The sequence below is a fragment of the Heteronotia binoei genome, chromosome 13, assembly GCF_032191835.1.
Source record: "Heteronotia binoei isolate CCM8104 ecotype False Entrance Well chromosome 13, APGP_CSIRO_Hbin_v1, whole genome shotgun sequence".
NCBI classification, from domain to species: Eukaryota; Metazoa; Chordata; class Lepidosauria; order Squamata; family Gekkonidae; genus Heteronotia; species Heteronotia binoei.
Window position 1 is genome coordinate 44,729,098 of NC_083235.1, and position 7,515 is coordinate 44,736,612.

Sequence of the window (7,515 nt, forward strand, 5' to 3'; positions counted from 1 at the left end):
CAGCTGAGAACCCAGACAAAATGTGATCCACTGGAGAAGGAAATGGCAAACCAGTATCTTTACCAAGAAAACCCCATGGACAGTAACAAAAGGCTAAAAGATATGGCGCTGGAAGATGAGCCCCTCAGGTTAGAAGATGCCCAATATGCTACTGGGGAAGAGCGGAGGGCAAGTCCAAGTAACCACAGAAAGAGTGAAGCGACTGTGCCAAAGCCAAAAGGATGTGTCTGATGGTAAAAGAACAGTCCGATGCTGCAAAGAACATACTGCACTGGAACGTGGAATGTAAGATCTATGAATCAAGGTAAGCTGGATGTAGTCAAACAAGAGATGGCAAGACTGAACATTGACATCTTGGGAATCAGCGAACTAAAATGGACAGGAATGGGTGAATTTAACTCAGAGGATCACTACATCTATTATTGTGGGCAAGAGTCCCGTAGAAGAAATGGTGTGGCCTTTATAGTTAACAAGAGAGTGAGGAAGGCAGTAATGGGATACAATCTCAAAAATGACAGAATGATCTTGGTCTGTATCCAAGGCAAACCATTCAGTATAACAGTAATCCAAGTCTATTCCCTAATCATTGATGCAGAAGAGGCTGAAGTGGACAAGTTCTAAGAAGATCTACAACACCTTCTAGAATTAACACCAAAAAAAGATGTCCTCCTCATCATTGGGGACTGGAATGCCAAAGTGGGAAGTCAAAAGGTAACCAGAACAACTGACAAGTTTGGCCTTGGAGAACAAAATGAAGCCGGGCAAAGGCTAATAGAGTTTTGTCAAGAGAACAAGCTGGTCATAGCAAACACCCTCTTCCAACAGCCTAAAAGGTGACTCTACACATGGACATCACCTGATGGGCAACACAGAAATCAAATTTATTATATACTTTGCAGTCAAAGATGGAGAAGCTCCTTACAGTCAGCAAAAACAAGACCTGGAGCTGACTGCAAGTCAGATCATGAGCTACTCGTTGCAAAATTCAGGCTTAAACTGAAGAAAACTGGGGAAGCCATTAGGCCATTCAGGTTTGACCTTGATCACATCCCTTATGAATATACAGTGGAGGTGAAGAATAGATTTAAGGAACTAGAGTTGATAGAGTGCCTAAAGAACTATGGACGGAGGTTCATGACATTGTACAGAAGTCAGCAACCAGCACCATGCCAAAGCAAAAGAAATGCAAGAAAGCAAAGTGGCTGTCTGATGAGGCTTTACAAATAGCTGAGGAAAGAAGGAAAGCGAAAGGCAAAGGTGAAAAGGAAAGATTCACCTAACTGAATGCAGATTTCCAGAGAACAGCAAGGAGAGATAAGGAGGCCTTCCTGCAGGAACAATGCAAAGCAATAGAGGAAAATAATAGAATGGGAAGGACAAGAGATCTTTTCAATTAAATTGGAGAAATCAAGGGAACATTTTGTGCAATAATGGCCATGATAAAGGACAAAAACGTTAGGGACCTAACAGAAGCAGAAGAGATCAGGAAGAGGTGGCAAGAATACACAGAAGAATTATACAAGAAAGATCCCAATGTACTTGATAACCATGACAGTGAAATCGTTGACCCTGAGCCAGACATCCTGGAGTGTGAAGTCAAATGGCCTTAGAAAGCATTAGTAACAACAAAGCAAGTGAAGATGATGGTATCCCAATTGAGTTTTTCAAAGTCCTAAAAAATGATGCTGTTAAAGTTATGCACACATTATGTCAACAAATCTGGAAAATGCAACAGTGACCATGGGATTGGAAAAGGTCAGTTTATATTCCAATCCCAACGAAGAGTAATGCCAAGGAATGTTCAAATTATCGCACCATTGCACTCATCTCACATGCCAACAAGGACATGTTAAAGATCCTACAAGCTAGGCTTCAGCAGTATGTCGATCGTGAACTACCAGAAGTTCAAGCTGGGTTTCAGAGAAGTAGAGGAACTAGAGATCAAATTGTCAACATTCGCTGGATTACGGAGAAAGCACGGGAGTATCAGAAAAATGTCTATTTCTGTTTCATTGACTATGTTAAAGCCTTTGATTGTGTGGATCACAACAAACTGTGACGAGTCCTTAAAGAGATGGGAGTACCAGACCACCTCACATGTCTCCTGAAAAAACTGTATAAGGGTCAAGAAGCAACGGTCAGAATGGGATATGGAACAACTAATTGGTTTAGAATAGGAAAAGGAGTTCGACAAAGAATGTATATTGTCACCCTGCTTATTTAATTTATATGCAGAATGCTGGCCTGGATGAAGCAGAAGGAGGAATTAAGATTGCTGGGAAAAAACATCAACAACCTCAGATATGTAGATGATACCACACTAATGGCAGAAAGTAAGGAGGACCTAAAGAACCTCTCGTTGAGGATGAAAGAGGAGAGCACAAAAGTAGGTTTGAAACTCAACATCAAAAAAACTAAGATCATGGCATCCGGCCCCATCACACCTTGGCGAATAGAAGGAGAAGACATGGAAGTAGTGACAGACTTCACATTTCACTGCAGATGGTGACTGTAGCCATGAAATTAAAAGACGTTTGCTCCTTGGGAGGACAGCTATGGCGAACCTGGGCAGTATAATAAAAAGTAGAGACATCACCCTGCCGACAAAAGTCCGTATAGTGAAAGCGAAGGTATTCCCAGTAGTAATGTATGGCTGTGAGAGCTGGACCATAAGGAAGGCCGAGTGCAGAAGAATAGATGCTTTTGAGATGTGGTGCTGGAGAAGAATCTTGAGAGTCCTAAGGGAAATCAACCCAGACTGTTCCCTGGAAAGTCAGATGCTGAAGCTGAAGCTCAAATACTTTGGCCATCAAATGAGAAGGGAGCACTCACTGGAGAAGATCCTGATGCTGGGAAAGACAGAAGGCAAAAGAAGAAGGGGACGGCAAAAGATGAGATGCCTGGACAGTGTTACTGATGTAACTAACATGGATTTGAGCAGACTTCGGAGGATGGTGGAAAACAGGAGGGCCTGGCGTGACTTTGTCCATGGGGTCGCAAAGAGTTGGACTCGTCTGTGCGACTGAACAACAACAAATAGGTGGGATCTTTCTTTCTTCTCTTCTGACGGTGATCCTATGATCATAGTTCCTCAGCAGTGTAAGGTGGCAGTCCTCTCCCAGTTGAGGTGTTGAAGACCTGTCGAAATAGTTCAGTTTTGCAGGCCCTGCAGAATTGAGAAAGATCCTGCAGGGCCCTTATGGCCTCTGGGAGGGCATTCCACATTTCTGGTGCAGTCACTGAGAAGGCCCTAGCCATTGTAGAACACCGCCTGGCCTCCCTTGGTCCTGGGACAGACAGTAGGTTTTGTGACCCTGAATGCAGTGCTCTCTGGGGAACATGAGGAGAAAGGCGGTCTTGTAGATAGTCAGGTCTGCGGCCATATAGAGCTTTAAAGGTCAATACCAACACCTTGAAACGGACTCAGAACACAATAGGTAGCCAGTGCAGCTCTTTCAGCACTGGTAGAATGTGCTCCCTTCAAGGGAACCCCATTAACAGCCATGCTGCAGTGTTCTGCACTAGCTGTAGTTTCCAAGTCAGGGTCAAGGGTAGCCACATGTAGAGAGCATTACAGTGATCTATTCTCGAGGTGACCGTAGTGTGGATCACCATTGCTAAGTCGTCATGTTCCAGAAGAGGGGCCAGCTGCCGTACCCGCCAAAGGTGAAAAAAGGCGGATTTGGTAGTGGCTGCTACCTGGGCCTCCATTGTCAAAGAGGACTCCAGGAGCACTCCCAAGCTCTTGACCTTAGGGGCCGATATTAATGGCACCCCATCAAGAGCTGGCAAAGGGATCTCCCTTCCTGGGCCACCCTGGCTCAGATAGAGAATCTCTGCCTTTGTCGGATTCAGCTTCAACTGACTCAGCCTGAGCCAAGATGCTACGGCTTGAAAAGCCAGGTCTAGATTATCCGGGGTACAGTTGACTGGCCACCCATCAATAGATAGAGCTGGGTGTCATCTGCATATTGGTGACATTCCAGCCCATACCTCCTGTATGGCTGTAAAGCCTCTTCCCACCACAGTATTACCTGTGGCAGTAAGATAATTCCTAGACTAATTTGACCTTATACTGACTGTGTTAACAAAAAGGAAGCAATTCTTTAAATAATTACTCTTACACTCTTCAACACTCACTGCCTTCAACTTTTTGAACACAAAAATGATTTTTTTTTACTTCTCTGTGATTAATTTTGTGACTTTCTGGCCCTTTGTCCTTTCGATCTTTAATGTGGTTTTTTTTAGCAAATACATAATTTAGACAAAAAGGTCAAATACTGAACAATCTGGAGAAGAAAAAAAATCCATTAAAGATCTCAACGAAACTGGAACAGGGTTTTGCATGTACCATATGTAAAAAGTATGTGCTGTTCAGTGTTTGGACTTGTTATAAACATTATGTATTTGTCATTAAAATAGTTAGTACAATGCTTAATTTAAATTCCTGTCCCAAAGAATTTATTACAAGAGTGACAAAGCAACACTGAAGTGTTCTCTTTTTTTGCAGTTTTGGAAAAGCCTTTCAGTAGGAATGAGCAGGAAATCCAATTTCAGTTTTCCAAAAGATCTAACCTCTGTTAACTGGACATACCAACAAAAAAGCAGTATCATGTCCAGCTTTTGCTGGGAGATATCTGAAAGGAATGAGAAGCAGAAAATGAAGCCGAAAGACAGCTGTAGTGTTTAGAGATGCTGCTTCTGAGGCACCCAAATGCCTGGACTTAAAACGAAAGTAAAAAATTGCTGCAAGCTTAGTTCTGGGAAGGGCTGAAACATGCAAGGCAGGAATGGCAATGGCAAGCGTATGAAATGTAAGAGACAGAATGGAGGAACTGTTATGAGGACTTCAACCGATACATGAATTTACATAAGAAGAGGTAGGCTTTTCAGATCGGTGGGAAAACATGCTAGTTGCTCACTTCAAGCAGCAATTCTCCAGCCATTAGATCCTCTCATCCACTCGTACCTCTGGGTAGGGTGGCCAGACCGTCCCGGTCTCCCGGGAAAGTCCCGGTTTCCCGGGAAAGTCCCGGTTCTGGCCCCCAATTCCTGGCTCCCGGGCTGGCTATACCGGGACCATTAGCCAGCCAGAGAGCCGGTGGGCCGCGCGCGCGGGCGGGGAAGGCGGCGAGTGAGGGAGGGAGCGTCCCTGCGCGTGCGCAGGGCGATTGTGGCAGGCTCTGCGCTTGCGCGGGGACGCTCCCTCCCTCGCCGCCTTCCCCATCCACGCGCGGGGCCCGGCGGAGGCCGGGGAGGCGGCGGAAAGGCCGGCGCTGGTCTCTCCGTCGCCTCCCCAGCCTCCGCCACCGCCGCAGGGCCCCGCGCGCGGGCCTCCACTGCAGGCGGAGGCCGGGGAGGCGGCGGAGAGGCCGGCGCTGGTCGCTGCAGGGCCTCCAGCGACCAGCGCCGGCCTCTCCGCCGCCTCCCCGGCCTCCGCCACCGCCGCCGAGCCCCGCGCGCGGGCCTTTACCCGCCCTGGAAGCAGGTAAGCAGGGCAGGCAGGGAGGGAGGGGGCTGAAAGCGGGGGGGGGGCGGCTGGCGGGAGGGGGCGGCCTTCCTTCCTTCCTTCCCTCCCTCCTTCCTTCCTTTCTTCCTTCCTTCCCTCCTTCCCTCCTCCCTTCCTTCCCTCCCTCTTTCCTTCCTTCCTCCCTCCTTCCTTTCTTCCTTCCTTCCCTCCCTCTTTCCTTCCTTCCTCCCTCCCTCCTTCCTTTCTTCCTTCCTTCCCTCCCTCCTCCCTTCCTTCCCTCCCTCCTTCCTTCCTTCCTCCCTCCTTCCTTCCTTCCTTCCTTCCCTCCTTCCCTCCCTCCCTCCTCCCTTCCTTCCCTCCCTCCTTCCTTTCTTCCTCCCTCCCTCCTTCCTTCCTCCCTCCCTCCTTCCTTCCTTCCCTCCCTCCTTCCTTCCTTCCTTTCTTCCTTCCTTCCCTCCCTCCCTCCCTCCTTCCTTCCCTCCCTCCCTCCCTCCTCCCTCCTTCCTTCCTTCCTTCCTTCCTTCCCTCCCTCCCTCCTCCCTTCCTTCCCTCCTTCCTTCCTTCCTCCCTTCCTCCCTTCCTTCCTTCTTTCTTCCTTTCTTCCTTCCTTCCCTCCTTCCCTCCTTCCTTCCTTCCTTCCTTCCTTCCTTCCTTCCTTCCTTCCTTCCTTCCTTCCTTCCTTCCGTGGCTCTCAAATATCCGATGTTCATGTCTTGCGGCTCTCAAACATCTGACCTTTATTCTGTGTTGCTCTTTTGTTAAGCAACTCTGGCCACCCCTGGAGTAGACAATACTGACTTTGGTGGACCCAAGCACTGATTCAGTGTAAGGGAGCTTTGTGTTTGTGACTGGAGTAGACAATACTGACTTTGGTGGACCCAAGCACTGATTCAGTGTAAGGGAGCTTTGTGTTTGTGTCTTCTGGTGCAATTTTGTTCTCAGATCCTGTATTTACTTCATCAGTATATGGGATAAGGCACTTTCTCAACTGTGCTGCATAATGCAGCCTATTTATTTTGTCCTGTTTGCTCTGTTGGCTCTATCTGCGCCACCTTCATCACTTTCGGGGTGTGGATCCCCCAGTGGGGTGGTCTCCCGACTCCCTCTGCCGGCTGTTTCTGATAGCCCTGCGCCCCCTCTTTCATTTGATATGTGTCCCGTGCGGGTGCCACCCTCCCGCCGGGAGATGCCGCAAAATGAGCCCCCTTGAGGCTTATGGCGGCAGGGCTTGGGGGAAGCGAGCTAGACTGCTGTTCTTTTGAGGGGTTATAGAGTGTTTCGAGCCCGTCCCTGTGGCATCGGTCCCATCGTTGTGGGGCCCAGCCTGTCGGTCACTTACGGGTTCCTGTCCTGCATCTCGACCTGTGTTATTAGTGACAGGCTGCTTCGGCGTGCCGCTGCGCCGGCCTCCTGGGTCCCACAACAATGGGACCGATGCCACAGGGACGGGCTCGAAACACTCTATAACCCATCAAAAGAACAGCAGTCTAGCTCGCTTCCCCTGAGCCCTGCCGCCATAAGCCTCAAGGGGGCTCATTTTGCGGCATCTCCCGGCGGGAAGGTGGCACCCACACGGGACACATATCAAATGAAAGAGGGGGCGCAGGGCTATCAGAAACAGCCGGCGGAGGGAGTCGGGAGACCACCCCACTGGGGGATCCACACCCCGAAAGTGATGAAGGTGGCGCAGATAGAGCCAACAGAGCAAACAGGACAAAATAAATAGGCTGCATTATGCAGCACAGTCTCACTGGAATCTCACTGGAATCTGACTGGCTTCTCAGTGTGGAACCCGTTCTCTCTAGTCTTCTCACTTTGAAAAAAGTAAAAAAAGAGTTTTATTTAACTTTATTTCCCCCTTTCCCTCTCTATAAATAATCTTGGTGTTTCCGGTGGTGATATTTGGGGGATTTTGGGGGACGTCACAGGAAGTGCTGTGAAGTCACTTCCTGTTTCCGGCAGTGGCATTTGGGGGAAATGATGTCATTTGGGGGAAATGATGTCACAGGAAGTGATGTCACTTCCTGCTTCCAGCAGGTGGCGCG